This window comes from Panthera uncia, chromosome B1 (genome assembly GCF_023721935.1).
Source record: "Panthera uncia isolate 11264 chromosome B1, Puncia_PCG_1.0, whole genome shotgun sequence".
Classification (NCBI taxonomy): Eukaryota; Metazoa; Chordata; class Mammalia; order Carnivora; family Felidae; genus Panthera; species Panthera uncia.
This window is the reverse complement of record NC_064811.1, coordinates 50321880-50337272: the sequence shown is the minus strand read 5'-3', so window position 1 is coordinate 50337272 and position 15393 is coordinate 50321880.

Here is a 15393-nt window from a genome sequence, read left to right as displayed (position 1 = left end):
CTTAGCCACAGTAGAGTTTGCTGGATGGGATCATAAACAATGTCCACAGAGGCAGGAATGGAAATTATGATAGTATCAACAAAATGGATTTTCCCCTTTTCAAGGCTGCTGTGTAATTTGCCAGTATTACAATTACATTTCACCTCCCAATATCATATCTCAGGGAAGTCAGCCAGGTGTCTAGACACAAGTTATCTACATTAGAACCAATACACAATGGAGGAATTTATTCATTCTAGAGGCCATATACCAGGAGACTGTTGAGAAGTTTCTATTTTTCAACTCCCCAGAGGTGCCTTAATTCCCTCCTATTTCCAAGGTTGATTTCGGATTCCTTGGCCAAGTTGAGACATATGCAGTATTCTTCAAGTAAGTTTCCTTCCCAGATATACAAAAATTAATTACTGTTGTTTACAACTAAATATCACTAAATATACAATTTAGATAAAGAGTAGACAATACATTCCAGATGTATTATGATAAAAATATCAACAATATATGACAGATTGATTGCATGTCACAGTGAAGAAGGATAATAAAGATTAATGCTCAGGTTACTTGGCCACCAGATGGACCATCACTTCATTCACTGAGATCAGAAATATTAACTGTTTTTTTTTTAAATATACATCTGGTGGCATGACTACTAGAGAATTCTTGAGACCTGATTGGACAGGAGGTCTGTATGGGTTCTGGCTGTAAGCATCTTTCCAGACTCTGTATCAGGAGTATAGTGTGGGGGACATAGAGCCCCAGGAAGATGGCCTGCCTGGTGGACACAGCCCATGTCCACGTAGGCCTATTTGGCCTGGATGCCTGAGGGCAGGTGCACTGGAGATAACTGTGTATGTACCTGTCTGAGCACCTGGTATCCAGGCTTCCCAGAATAGGTCCCTGGGGTCTGGAACATGTAGGAAGAGACAGAGCCATTGGCAGGGACTTTTGGAGAACATACCCCTTTGTCGAGGCCCAGCCCCTTCTGAAACAGAGACACGTTTTCCCCGGAAGTCAGATCTAGTGGGTTGTCCAAAGCTAGTCCAGGTCTGATCAGGGCCACAGCTGATTAAAACAGCTGATTGCCAGAACCATGATTGCCAGACAGGCCGCATGTTCTTTAAAGATAGCAGGGCTATACGGGGTCTGACTGTGACCATCTTTGTAGCCTCATCAGCGATGTTGTGTGGAACTGCTGGCCCTAAGCTGATGACCTGGTTGGCAAAAGCAGGCCCTGTTCTCACAGGCCTAAAGGACCTGGTATCTGCTGCTATGTACTTCACCTAGAGTGAAGTTCACTTGTGCATATTTAAGGACTTAGCATCTGGAGACCAGGTACAGAAGAAGGGAGAGGGTTTAATAATGATATAGCACCTTCTTCTTCTCCTTCTCCTCCTCTTTCTTCTTCTTCTAATAATAATGATCACTATAACAAATGATAATAATTCACATTGACCATTATGTGCTAGGTGTTGGTCTTAATACTTACCATGTAGTAATTGAATTTCCACATAATTCCAATATGATAGCAATAAATTTGTCCTTCTTTCACGGATAAGGAAATTGAGATACAAACAGGTTACCCAGAATATGGAGCAAGCATATAAACACAAATTGATTTTGGAGACTATACTCTATTATTCTCATAAGTCCAGTTTTACATATAAGATGTTGGTAGCTACTTTATATTCATTACACGGCCATTTCTATGTGTCTGAAACTCAACAAACAGTTCTACAGTAGCTACATATTTTGGAAGTTTGTCCACATGTGAATGATTGAGTGAAGGAATGCACATGATAGTTAAGAGTTTGAGATTTAGAGAAAGACTTTCTAAGGTCAAATAGGGACAAATACTAATCCTTCTTTACTAAATCTGAGGGCATGGATTAAGCACAATATTTTATGTTTGGTGGCTGTTAAATTAATAAGCAACTCTTCTGAGGAGGTATTTTCCTTCAGGTGTACTTCAAAAACCCAAAATGGATATTTCTTTTGAAAAATAAAAAGAGGAAGAAAAAATATTTTCTACATATTCTGAAGTGAATGAAAATCAGGTATCAAAGTTAAGATATGAACAATGATATGTGTGATTTTTTAATTATTTTTTTTCAAATGCTTACTTATTTTTGAGAGAGGGAGAGTGTGCAAGCAGGGGAAGGGCAGAGAGGGAGGGAGACAGAAGATCTGAAGTAGACTCTGAGCTGACAGCAGAGTCGTCAATGCGGGGTTCAAACTCACGAACCGTGAGATCATGACTTGAGCCGAAGTCAGACACTTAACCGACTGAGCCACCCAAGAGCCCCATAATTAAACTTTTATTTGAAATAATCATTTATTTGAGATTCATCTGCAATTGTGAGAAATTTACAGAGAGATCTTATGATTCTTTACACAGTTTTCCCAATGATAACATCTTGTCACATTATCACAAGCCATGATACTGACATTGATGTGGTCAAATACGGAACATTTTCATCACTACAAAGATATCTCATCATGCCCTGTGAGCCACACCAACTTCTCTACCCCCCCCCCCACTTCTTTCTTAACCCCTACTAATCACTAATCTGTTCTCCATATCTATAATTTTGTTATTTTAACAATGTTATATAATTTGAAACATATAGTATTTAACTTTTCAGAGTTGGCTTTCTTTTTTCATTCACCATGATTCTCTGGAGATTCATCCTGGTTAGTAGGTATATCAAGAGCTTGATTTTTTTCTTATTGTTGAGTAGTATTCAATGATATGAGTATACCACAGTTTGACTAACCATTCACCCACTGAAGGACAATTATGGGGTTTCCAGCTTTTGGCTATTTCTTATCTAAGTTTTGAAAAATTTCTTTTTAAATAAGTTTAATACATTTCAGCCTCAAGTATGCTTATCTTATTGTTAGATACTAAAGCTATTATATATTTGTCTTTGTTCTTAAGAAAGACTTATCATAGATAAATGTTTTCACCTATAAGGTAGAAGCTTATAGAAGGCCACATATAAATATGGGTATGACCTCTTCAAAGTATTATAAACACCCAATATTTCTGACATTTTTATAATATTGACATATTTTCTTGGGCATTAGGGCAAATATCTCAAGAAAAAAGTTACAAAAACAAACATAATCCTTTAGTGGAAATACAAATTTTCTTTCCTTCCCCTTCTGATAATAGCATTAAATGCTAGTATTGGTTGTATTTTTGTCATATGTCTAGAGAATTTAATAGATAAGTAATTGAAAAAAATAGAATATCCATGACATATTTATGAGGTTTTTTTTTTTGACTTTTGTGACATCATGCCATGTATCAGTGCTGTCAACTCTTTTCAGGAAGATAGTAAGACTTCCTAAGAAACTGAGACTGAGGTTGATGTTTTCCCTCACTTTATTTCTGCTAGAGATAAGAATGGTCAAAACTATATAGAGCTGTTCAGTTCTGTAATATATGGTACAACAGGGGTACCACTAATGGAAGAAGAAACCTCTTAAAGAAAAGCTCTTCTCAGGAGGAGCTGAGAAGTTTACAAACAAGCCAAAATTAGGACAAGTCATTTTATAATTCATTAAAAAAAATACAGGTGCTTTCTTTCTTTTTTTTTTTTCACTATATGAAATTTATTGTCAAATTTGTTTCCATACAACACCCAGTGCTCATCCCAAAAGGTGCCCTCCTCAATACCCATCACCCACCCTCCTCTCCCTCCCACCCCCCATCAACCCTCAATTTGTTCTCAGTTTTTAACAGTCTCTTATGCTTTGGCTCTCTCCCGAACTAACCTCTTTTTTTTTTTTTTTCCTTCCCCTCCCCCATGGGTTTCTGTTAAGTTTCTCAGGATCCACATAAGAGTGAAACCATATGGTATTTGTCTTTCTCTGTATGGCTTATTTCACTTAGCATCACACTCTCCAGTTCCATCCACGTTGCTACAAAAGGCCATATTTCATTCTCATTGCCACGTAGTATTCCATTGTATATATAAACCACAATTTCTTTATCCATTCATCAGTTGATGGACATTTAGGCTCTTTCCATAATTTGGCTATTGTTGAGAGTGCTGCTATAAACATTGGGGTACAAGTGCCCCTATGCACCAGTACTCCTGTATCCCTCGGGTAAATTCCTAGCAGTGCTATTGCTGGGTCATAGGGTAGGTCTATTTTTAATTTTCTGAGGAACCTCCACACTGCTTTCCAGAGCGGCTGCACCAATTTGCATTCCCACCAACAGTGCAAGAGGGTTCCCGTTTCTCCACATCCTCTCCAGCATCTATAGTCTCCTGATTTGTTCATTTTGGTAACTCTGACTGGCGTGAGGTGATATCTGAGTGTGGTTTTGATTTGTATTTCCCTGATAAGGAGTGACGTTGACCATCTTTTCATGTGCCTGTTGGCCATCCGGATGTCTTCTTTAGAGAAGTGTCTATTCATGTTTTCTGCCCATTTCTTCACTGGGTTATTTGTTTTTCGGGTGTGGAGTTTGGTGAGCTCTTTATAGATTTTGGATACTAGCCCTTTGTCCGATATGTCATTTGCAAATATCTTTTCCCATTCCGTTGGTTGCCTTTTAGTTTTGTTGGTTGTTTCCTTTGCTGTGCAGAAGCTTTTTATCTTCATAAGGTCCCAGTAATTCACTTTTGCTTTTAATTCCCTTGGCTTTGGGGATGTGTCGAGTAAGAGATTGCTACAGCTGAGGTCAGAGAGGTCTTTTCCTGCTTTCTCCTCTAGGGTTTTGATGGTTTCCTGTCTCACATTCAGGTCCTTTATCCATTTTGAGTTTATTTTTGTGAATGGTGTGAGAAAGTGGTCTAGTTTCAACCTTCTGCATGTTGCTGTCCAGTTCTCCCAGCACCATTTGTTAAAGAGACTGTCTTTTTTCCATTGGATGTTCTTTCCTGCTTTGTCAAAGATGAGTTGGCCATACGTTTGTGGGTCTAGTTCTGGGGTTTCTATTCTATTCCATTGGTCTATGTGTCTGCTTTTGTGCCAATACCATGCTGTCTTGATGATGACAGCTTTGTAGTAGAGGCTAAAGTCTGGGATTGTGATGCCTCCTGCTTTGGTCTTCTTCTTCAAAATTACTTTGGCTATTCGGGGCCTTTTGTGGTTCCATATGAATTTTAGGATTGCTTGTTCTAGTTTCGAGAAGAATGCTGGTGCAATTTTGATTGGGATTGCATTGAATGTGTAGATAGCTTTGGGTAGTATTGACATTTTGACAATATTTATTCTTCCAATCCATGAGCAGGGAATGTCTTTCCATTTCTTTATATCTTCTTCAATTTCCTTCATAAGCTTTCTATAGTTTTCAGCATACAGATCTTTTACATCTTTGGTTAGATTTATTCCTGGGTATTTTATGCTTCTTGGTGCAATTGTGAATGGGATCAGTTTCTTTATTTGTCTTTCTGTTGCTTCATTGTTAGTGTATAAGAATGCAACTGATTTCTGTACATTGATTTTGTAACCTGCAACTTTGCTGAATTCATGTATCAGTTCTAGCAGACTTTTGGTGGAGTCTATCGGATTTTCCATGTATAATATCATGTCATCTGCAAAAAGCGAAAGCTTGACTTCATCTTTGCCAATTTTGATGCCTTTGATTTCCTTTTGTTGTCTGATTGCTGATGCTAGAACTTCCAGCACTATATTAAACAACAGCGGTGACAGTGGGCATCCCTGTCGTGTTCCTGATCTCAGGGAAAAAGCTCTCAGTTTTTCCCCATTGAGGATGATGTTAGCTGTGGGCTTTTCATAAATGGCTTTTATGATCTTTAAGTATGTTCCTTCTATCCCGACTTTCTCAAGGGTTTTTATTAAGAAAGGGTGCTGGATTTTGTCAAAGGCCTTTTCTGCATCGATTGACAGGATCATATGGTTCTTCTCTTTTTTTTTGTTAATGTGATGTATCACATTGATTGATTTGCGAATGTTGAAACAGCCCTGCATCCCAGGAATGAATCCCACTTGATCATGGTGAATAATTCTTTTTATATGCCGTTGAATTCTATTTGCTAGTATCTTATTGAGAATTTTTGCATCCATATTCATCAGGGATATTGGCCTGTAGTTCTCTTTTTTTCCTGGGTCTCTGTCTGGTTTAGGAATCAAAGTAATACTGGCTTCATAGAATGAGTCTGGAAGTTTTCCTTCCCTTTCTATTTCTTGGAATAGCTTGAGAAGGATAGGTATTATCTCTGCTTTAAATGTCTGGTAGAACTCCCCTGGGAAGCCATCTGGTCCTGGACTCTTATTTGTTGGGAGATTTTTGATAACCGATTCAATTTCTTCGCTGGTTATGGGTCTGTTCAAGCTTTCTATTTCCTCCTGATTGAGTTTTGGAAGAGTGTGGGTGTTTAGGAATTTGTCCATTTCTTCCAGGTTGTCCAATTTGTTGGCATATAATTTTTCATAATATTCCCTGATAATTGTTTGTATCTCTGAGGGATTGGTTGTAATAATTCCATTTTCATTCATGATTTTATCTATTTGGGTCATCTCCCTTTTCTTTTTGAGAAGCCTGGCTAGAGGATTGTCAATTTTGTTTATTTTTTCAAAAACCAACTCTAGGTTTAGTTGATCTGCTCTACAGTTTTTTTAGATTCTATATTGTTTGTTTCTGCTCTGATCTTTATTATTTCTCTTCTGCTGAGTTTAGGCTGCCTTTGCTGTTCTGCTTCTAGTTCCTTTAGGTGTGCTGTTAGATTTTGTATTGGGATTTTTCTTGTTTCTTGAGATAGGCCTGGATTGCAATGTATTTTCCTCTCAGGACTGCCTTCGCTGCATCCCAAAGCGTCTGGATTGTTGTGTTTTCATTTTCGTTTGTTTCCATATATTTTTTAATTTCTTCTCTAATTTCCTGGTTGACCCACTCATTCGTTAGTAGGGTGTTGTTTAACCTCCATGCTTTTGGAGGTTTTCCAGACTTTTTCCTGTGGTTGATTTCAAGCTTCATAGCATTGTGGTCTGAAAGTATGCATGGTATAATTTCAATTCTTGTAAACTTATGAAGGGCTGTTTTGTGACCCAGTATATGATCTATCTTGGAGAATGTTCCATGTGCACTCGAGAAGAAAGTCTATTCTGTTGCTTTGGGATGCAGAGTTCTAAACATATCTGTCAAGTCCATCTCATCCAATGTATCATTCAGGGCCCTTGTTTCTTTATTGACCGTGTGTCTAGATGATCTGTCCATTTCTGTAAGTGGAGTGTTAAAGTCCCCTGCAATGACCACATTCTTATCAATAAGGTTGCTTATGTTTATGAGTAATTGTTTTATTATTTGGGGGCTCCGGTATTCGGCGCATAGACATTTATAATTGTTAGCTCTTCCTGATGGATAGACCCTGCAATTATTATATAATGCCCTTCTTCATCTCTTGTTACAGCCTTTAATTTAAAGTCTAGTTTGTCTGATATAAGTATGGCTACTCCAGCTTTCTTTTGGCTTCCAGGAGCATGATAAATAGTTCTCCATCCCCTCACTCTCAATCTCAAGGTGTCCTCAGATCTAAAATGAGTCTCTTGTAGACAGCAAATAGATGGGTCTTGTTTTTTTATCCATTCTGATACCCTATGTCTTTTAGTTGGCGCATTTAATCCATTTACATTCAGTGTTATTATAGAAAGATATGGGTTTAGAGTCATTGTGATGTCTGTATGTTTTATGCTTGTAGTGATGTCTCTGGTACTTTGTCTCACAGGATCCCCCTTAGGATCTCTTGTAGGGCTGGTTTCGTGGTGACAAATTCCTTCAGTTTTTGTTTGTTTGGGAAGACCTTTATCTCTCCTTCTATTCTAAATGACAGACTTGCTGGATAAAGGATTCTCGGCTGCATATTTTTTCTGTTTAGCACACTGAAGATCTCGTGCCAATCCTTTCTGGCCTGCCAAGTTTCAAAGGAGAGATCAGTTACGAGTCTTATAGGTCTCCCTTTATATGTGAGGGCACGTTTATCCCTTGCTGCTTTCAGAATTTTCTCTTTATCCTTGTATTTTGCCAGTTTCACTATGATATGTCATGCAGAAGATCGATTCAAGTTACGTCTGAAGGGAGTTCTCTGTGCCTCTTGGATTTCAATGCCTTTTTCCTTCCCCAGGTCAGGGAAGTTCTCAGTTATAATTTCTTCAAGTACCCCTTCATCACCTTTCCCTCCCTCTGCCTCCTCTGGGATACCAATTATGCGTATATTATTTCTTTTTAGTGTATCACTTAGTTCTCTAATTTTCCCCTCATACTCCTAGATTTTTTTATCTCTCTTTCTCTCAGCTTCCTCTTTTTCCATAACTTTATCTTCTAGTTCACCTATTCTCTCCTCTGCCTCTTCAATCCGAGCCGTCGCCGTTTCCATTTTGTTTTGCATTTCGTTTAAAGTGCTTTTCAGCTCCTCGTGACTGTTCCTTAGTCCCTTGATCTCTGTAGCAAGAGATTCTCTGCTGTCCTCTATACTGTTTTCAAGCCCAGCAATTAATTTTATGACTATTATTCTAAATTCACTTTCCGTTATATTATTTAAATCCTTTTTGGTCAGTTCATTAGCTGTTGTTATTTCCTGGAGATTCTTCTGAGGGGAATTCTTCCGTTTGGTCATTTTGGATAGTCCCTGGAGTGGTGCGGGCCTGCAGGGCACTTCCCCTGTGCTGTGGTGTATAACTGGAGTTGGTGGGCGGGGCCGCAGTCCGACCTGATGTCTGCCCCCAGCCCACAGCTGGGGCCACAGTCAGACTGGTGCGTGCCTTCTCTTCCCCTCTCCTAGGGGCGGGATTCACTGTGGGGTGGCGTGGCCCGTCTGGGCTACTTGCACCCTGCCAGGCTTGTGGTGCTGGGGATCTGGGGTATTAGCTGGGGTGGGTAGGCAAGGTGCACAGGGGCAGGAGGGGCAGGCTTAGCTCGCTTCTCCTTAGGTGATCCACTTCAGGAGGGGCCCTGTGGCAGCGGGAGGGAGTCAGATCCGCTGCCGGAGGTTTGGTTCCGCAGAAGCACAGAGTTGGGTGTTTGCGCTGCGAGAGCAAGTTCCCTGGCAGGAACTGGTTCCCTTTGGGATTTTGGCTGGGGGATGGGCGGGGAAGATGGCGCTGGCGAGCGCCTTTGTTCCCCACCAAACTGAGCTCTGTAGTCCGGGGGCTCAGCAACTCTCCCTCCCTTTGTCCTCCAGCCTTCCTGCTTTTTGAGCAGAGCTGTTAACTTATGACCTCCCAGATGCTAAGTCGCGCTTGCTGTCGGAACACACTCCTTCCGGCCCCTCCGCTTTTGCCAGCCAGACTCGGGGCTCTGCTTGGCTGGCAGGCTGCCTCTCCGCCTTGGCTCCCTCCCGCCAGTCCGTGGAGCGCGCACCGCCTCGCCGCCCTTCCTACCCTCTTCCGTGGGCTTCTCATCTGCACTTGGCTCCGGAGACTCCGTTCTGCTAATCCTCTGGCGGTTTTCTGGGTTCTTTAGGCAGGTGTAGGTGGAATCTAAGTGATCAGCAGGATGCGCGGTGAGCCCAGCATCCTCCTATGCAGCCATCTTCCCTCTCCTCCAGGTGCTTTATTTCTTAAGAATAAATCTGATACAGTAATAACTAACATTTACATAGCATTTATCAATATTATATGATATTTATTTCTAAATTCCAACAAATAAGGGCACCTAGGTGGCTCAGTCAGTTAAGCATTTGCTTTGATGGCAGCCCAGGTCTTGGTCTGTGGGTTGTGGGTTTGGGCCCTGTGCTGGGCTCCATGCTGGGCATGAAGCCTACTTAAAATTTGAAAAGATGGGAGCACCTGGGTGGCTCATTTGGTTAAACATCTGACTTCTGGTCACATCATGATCTCAGGGTTCATGGGTTCAAGCTCCACATCAGGCTCTGTGCTGACAGCTCAGAGCCTGGAGCCTGCTTTGGATTCTGTGTCTCCCTCTCTCACTCTGCCCCTCCCCCAATCAATCTCTCTCTCTCTCAAAAATGAATAAACATTAGAAAATATAAAAATAAAAATAAAAAAATAAATTCCAACAAATTAGAATACTGAGAATATTATGTTGATGCCTTTTTAACAAATTATATTTATAATTTTATAAATATATTCATTTAAATTTTATTGTATAAAATATAAGTTTTAAAATTATAAATACACACACACACACACACACACACATGCATATAGTTGTAAGCAAGAATTCAGAATTTTCCACCAGAAAGTTAACTTCAGGCAGTGCAATGTATAATCACTTTTTTCAAACCACATAAAATAACACAAATATTTTATTGGGAACCAAGTGGTCTAATACTTGCTCTTGAAGTGTTATTGTGTTTTTATAATAAATTTAAATAAGAATAAGATAGGCTTTCAAGATAAGTGGTTTATGGTTATAAAAACTTTATTCACTTTTAATGTTAAATTTATTCAAAAGATTACTTTGAAAATCCTGAAGAAAAATATCTGTAAATTCTGAAAGAATAATTTTAGACACAATAATGAAATGTAGTTCACAAGCTTCTGAAATGATCACACAAACAATTTTTATAATAAACTTTACAAACTGTAACTAAACTCTCTCAAATTCAAATATTATGTTAATAACCAACAGATGTTTCCATGCTCTATGCAACAAGAACATTAATTTATATCCTGTACTTTGGGACCATGAATTAATATCTAGCAGAGAAAGCTTTATAAATACTGAAGAGTGCTATATCCACTAAAGACAAAATTACTTACTTTTAATGAAACACCATTCATGAGAATTTCCACCAAATGATGGCTTTATTACTTATAGGATGTTATCTAAATTATATGGAGTACTACTACCCAACTGGTTTTTACTCAATAAAATCCAAGTACTGTTAATGCAGCACAAAGTAAACATAGATGATTAGTGTAGCATATGAACATTTTGGAGTGAATATTAGAAACAGTCCAACATTTTAAACTTTTAGTTATGTCATAATGTGAAACTTAAATGCTTAACTGAACCATTTAAGAATAATCTCATTCTAAAAGTAGGACATCTATCTAGAAAATAATCATTTCTATAAGAAAGCAAAACTTTGTTTAGTCCACATTAAAAAAGCACTGATTCCTAGAAAAATAACTTGTGGATTTTAAATATACATATAAATCTATAAATTCCAAAATCTAGTTTTAGGTGTCATAATGAAACATAATACTGAAGCTTCTAAAATGATTACACAGACTATTTTTTTAACGTTTTTTAATTTATTATTGAGAGACAGACAGAGACAGAGCATGAGCATGGGAGGGGCAGAGAGAGGGAGAGACACAGAATCTGAAGCAGGTTCCAGGCTCTGAGCTGTCAGCACAGAGCCCAACGTGGGGCTCGAACTCACAGAGCATGAGGTCATGACCTGAGCTGAATTCAGCCTCTTAACCAACTGAGCCACCCAGGTGCCCCTACACAGACTATTTTTATGATAAACTTTACAAACTTAGAATTAAATTCATATAACCAAAATGGAGTAATGGAAAATGGATTTATCTTCCTATATCAAAGAACTAAACAAGCAAACAAACAAAACACAGACAGAATATATGTCAGCTATTTTTAGGATATTTGATGCCAGTTAATGAAAAGAGTGATTCCTGAGAGATGGGGTACAAAAGAGACAAAATGTACAATTATCCCAATTTACCTCCTGGAGAAGGCTCATAGGCTGTTAAATAGGAAGAAGAACACAAGTGAAGCTCAGACTTGTCTTTGAAGTGAACAAATACAACTGGGAGTCTAAAGCCAGGAGGAAGCTATAATTCATATGGACAGAATATTGAATGTGAGTGAAGGAGAGAGGGAGAAAGGGAGTGAAGAGAAAGGGAGTGAAGGAAAGAGACAGAAGGAGAAAGAACACAAGAATACAAGAGAGAGTGCACGCAATCTGAAGGTCTGAAAAGAAACCCCATGATTCTTTAGCTACATAAGATTTGGAAGAGAGGAAACTACATGAGAAAGGAAAAGGAGCCATCCAAAAAGACTACAAGGAACAATGCGCCAGAATTATACAGTAAAGGGAATAGTTCCTTTTCTACTAGTGAAAGTGAAAAAAAACCCTCATAATTCATAGAAGTATTAGATAGAGAGTTTAGAATGGTTTTGTATCTGTGGTGGTATAAAATTATCCCTAAATTAAATGCTGTTCTGGTCCTGCCTAATAAAGCATATGCACAAGATTTCAACACAATCAAACTGTTTCCAAGTTATCTGTCTCCTAGATCCAAGCTCAAAGATGTCTATAGGAATACAATAAAATTCAGTGCACAACAAGGTAAAATTTGCAATGTCTGGCATCAAATACAAATATACCACACAATCAAAGGAGAAAAAAGAAAGGGTATATACTGAGGAGAAAATTTGATCAATAGAGTCAGACCCAGAAGATTACAGCTACCAGAATTAGTAGACAATAATTGTCAATATATAGATTTTTAAGAAACTAAAAGAAAGATTATGCATGGCAAATAAAGATATTGAATATTTATTTAAAAGGGACCCAAATTGAAATTCTGTATATGAAAACTGTAATATCTGTGGTAAGAATGCAGTGATAGCATCAACAGCTTATTAGATATCATAGAAGAATAGATAAATGATCTTGAAGACAGAAAAAATCTGAAATGAAACAAGGAGAGAAAAGACTTATTTTTCTTTTTTCTTTTAAATGACATCATCAGAGATCTATGAAACAGCTTCTAAAGGCCTAATATATGTGAATGGGAATCTACAAACAAAAGAGGGGCATAAGAAATATTTGAAGAAAAAATAATTTGATGAAAACATGAATCTTCAGATAATGAAGCTCAACAAATCCCAAACACACGAAGCGTGAGGAAAAGTATACCCGGGCACATTACAATCAAGTTACTTAAAATCAGTGATAAATGAAAAATCTTAAAGCAGACAGAGAAAAAAAAAAGTTCATTATCCACAAAGGAACAAAGAATTTAAAATGGCAGATTTCTTGCCAGAAAAAAATAGAAGCCAGAAGGCAGTAGAGCACCATATTTAAAGTAATAAAAGGGTGAGTGGGTAGAAAGTTTAAAGTAAAGTTCAATACCTGCCACAAATATCTTTTAAAAATGAAACTTAAGGGTGCCTGGGTGGCTTAGTTGGTTGAACATCCAACTTTTGATTTCAGCTCAGGTCATGATCTCACGGTTCATGAGTTTGAGCCCCATGATGCTTGGGATTCTCTCTCTCTCTCTCTCTCCCTCCCTCCCTCCCTCCCTCCCTCTCCCCACTTGTGCACTACCTCTCTCTCTCTCTCTCTCAAAATAAATAGATGAACTCTAAAATTAAAATATTAGTAATTTTTTTCAATCATGCAATGATGAAAGAATTAACTGCCAAAAGACTCGCACTATAACAAATGCTAAAGAAAATGCTCCCATCAAAAAAAGAAAAAAAAAAAAAGGCCACTTTATGCAAAGCTGTATATACAAAAGGAAAAGAAGAGCAATGGGAATGATTGATAACTGTGTGGGCATAAATATAACATATTTATCTTACTATTTAAATCCTTTTAAGATAATTGACTTTTAAAAGCCAAAGTAAGAATTATGTATTTGGTGGCTTATAGAAAATGATGAGAACTTGTATAAAGAAAGGACAGGAAGAGTGAGAAGGAAGTATATTGTTTATTTTTTATAGCACACATGAAGTGTTATAATATCATTGAATTTAAACTATGAAAAATTAAAGAATAAAAAACAGTTAAAGAATTATGGTATAAGTGAATTTAACCTTGTTGAAAGCTTAATATATTTCTACTTCTATAATTTAAAATATTTTTACTAGCACAGCTCAGGACATTTTGGAAGGAAAAACCTGGATATAAGCTAGAGGTCAGAAAAAATAAAATGCTGTGATTGGCATACATACAAAAGGCACTGAACTTTTAAAATTTACACCATTTCCTAGGTATTTTTGGTAGCTAGAGTGATATAAATAGATCCCAAGGACAGTTATTATATCTCTGTCTAAAATTGTTTAGTATAAAAATCTTTGTACTGAACAATTTTAGACAGAGATATAATTTTGCAAAAAATTATTATAAATGGCAGAGCATGTAAAACAATATGAAATGAAAATGAAAGCTTTAGGATTTTGTTTGTTGTTTGTTTATTTTTTTGTTTTGTCATTCTAACTCCATCTTGCATTGATATTCTTATTTTCATGGTCCTAAGTATTCCAGACACAATAAACTACTTAAAAAAACATTCTAAACACATCATGTTTTATCTTTTTATTGTCTGTCTTGGATATTTAGGAGTCTTATTTTTTTTTTTTCTGGTCTATCAAAACTATGATTACATATCTCATCCTTGATTTCCCAAAAAAACCAGTAATCTAATGTGTTCCTATTATCATCGTGTTACATAAATAATGTTTTTGCAAATGTGCAGCACATATAACGTTCCAGTCAAGTACTAAACATTTTGACATAAATGAACTGTCAAACCCTACCACAATCCTGTTTTGTATAAGGGAACCGACACAAAATCTTTAAAGTTGTTCAAGGTCATATATCTTTTCAATGTAGAACTAGGATTTGGACTATTTTTGGCCCCAAAGATTGTGCTGTTAATAACAAAGCTCTGCTGGATCTAGAGGTAAATGCAAAACTAACAATGCCAAAACTACTGCCTGGTGCTTAATAAGTGTTAAGTTAATCTATGTGAAGGGGATAGAAAGTGAGAGAAAAAGAGAAAATAAATAGAAGGAAGGAAGGAGAATTGTACTGAAGTCAGGAAAAGGGCATTTTTCTTTAGCCATATATTGTTTTCTCTACTATCCTCATACTAAGAGTTTTAACATTAGTTCAAAAATTGTCCTATGGGGTGATTTATTTTTCTGAAAACTATGCTTCAGTTAACTGAATAGTTCAATGCATAGTATGTATTAGTTTTGACTGTGAGTGCAAGAGACTCAAAGTAAAATCGATTAAAAAAGGTAGAATTTCATCTCTCTCTGATTTAAAAATTTAGAGATAACCAATCTATAACCTATTCAGGGATGCAGAGTTCTGTCTTTCGGCTGGACTTTCAAGGATTTTATTCATAGCACAAAGTTTTTCTACCTCCAGAAATGCGAGCATTTAGGCTAGCAGAAAGAAGAGGGAGAAAAGGAGAGCAAGAGGTAAGAAGGAAGGAAGGACAGAAGGAAGGAAGGAAGGAAGGAAAAGAAGGAAGGAAGGAGGGTGTTTTTTGAGGGTGTAGATAACTGTGAAATTGTCACAGAACACTTTTGCTTATATCCTACCGGCAAAAATTAGTGACACGCTCACACCTAACTACAAAGAAGACTCGAAAATATAGTGTTAATCTTGAAGACTGATGTCAAGCTGAAAATCAGGATTCTGTTACTCAGGGAGATAGTAAAAATGTATATTGGGAGGAAGTTACCAG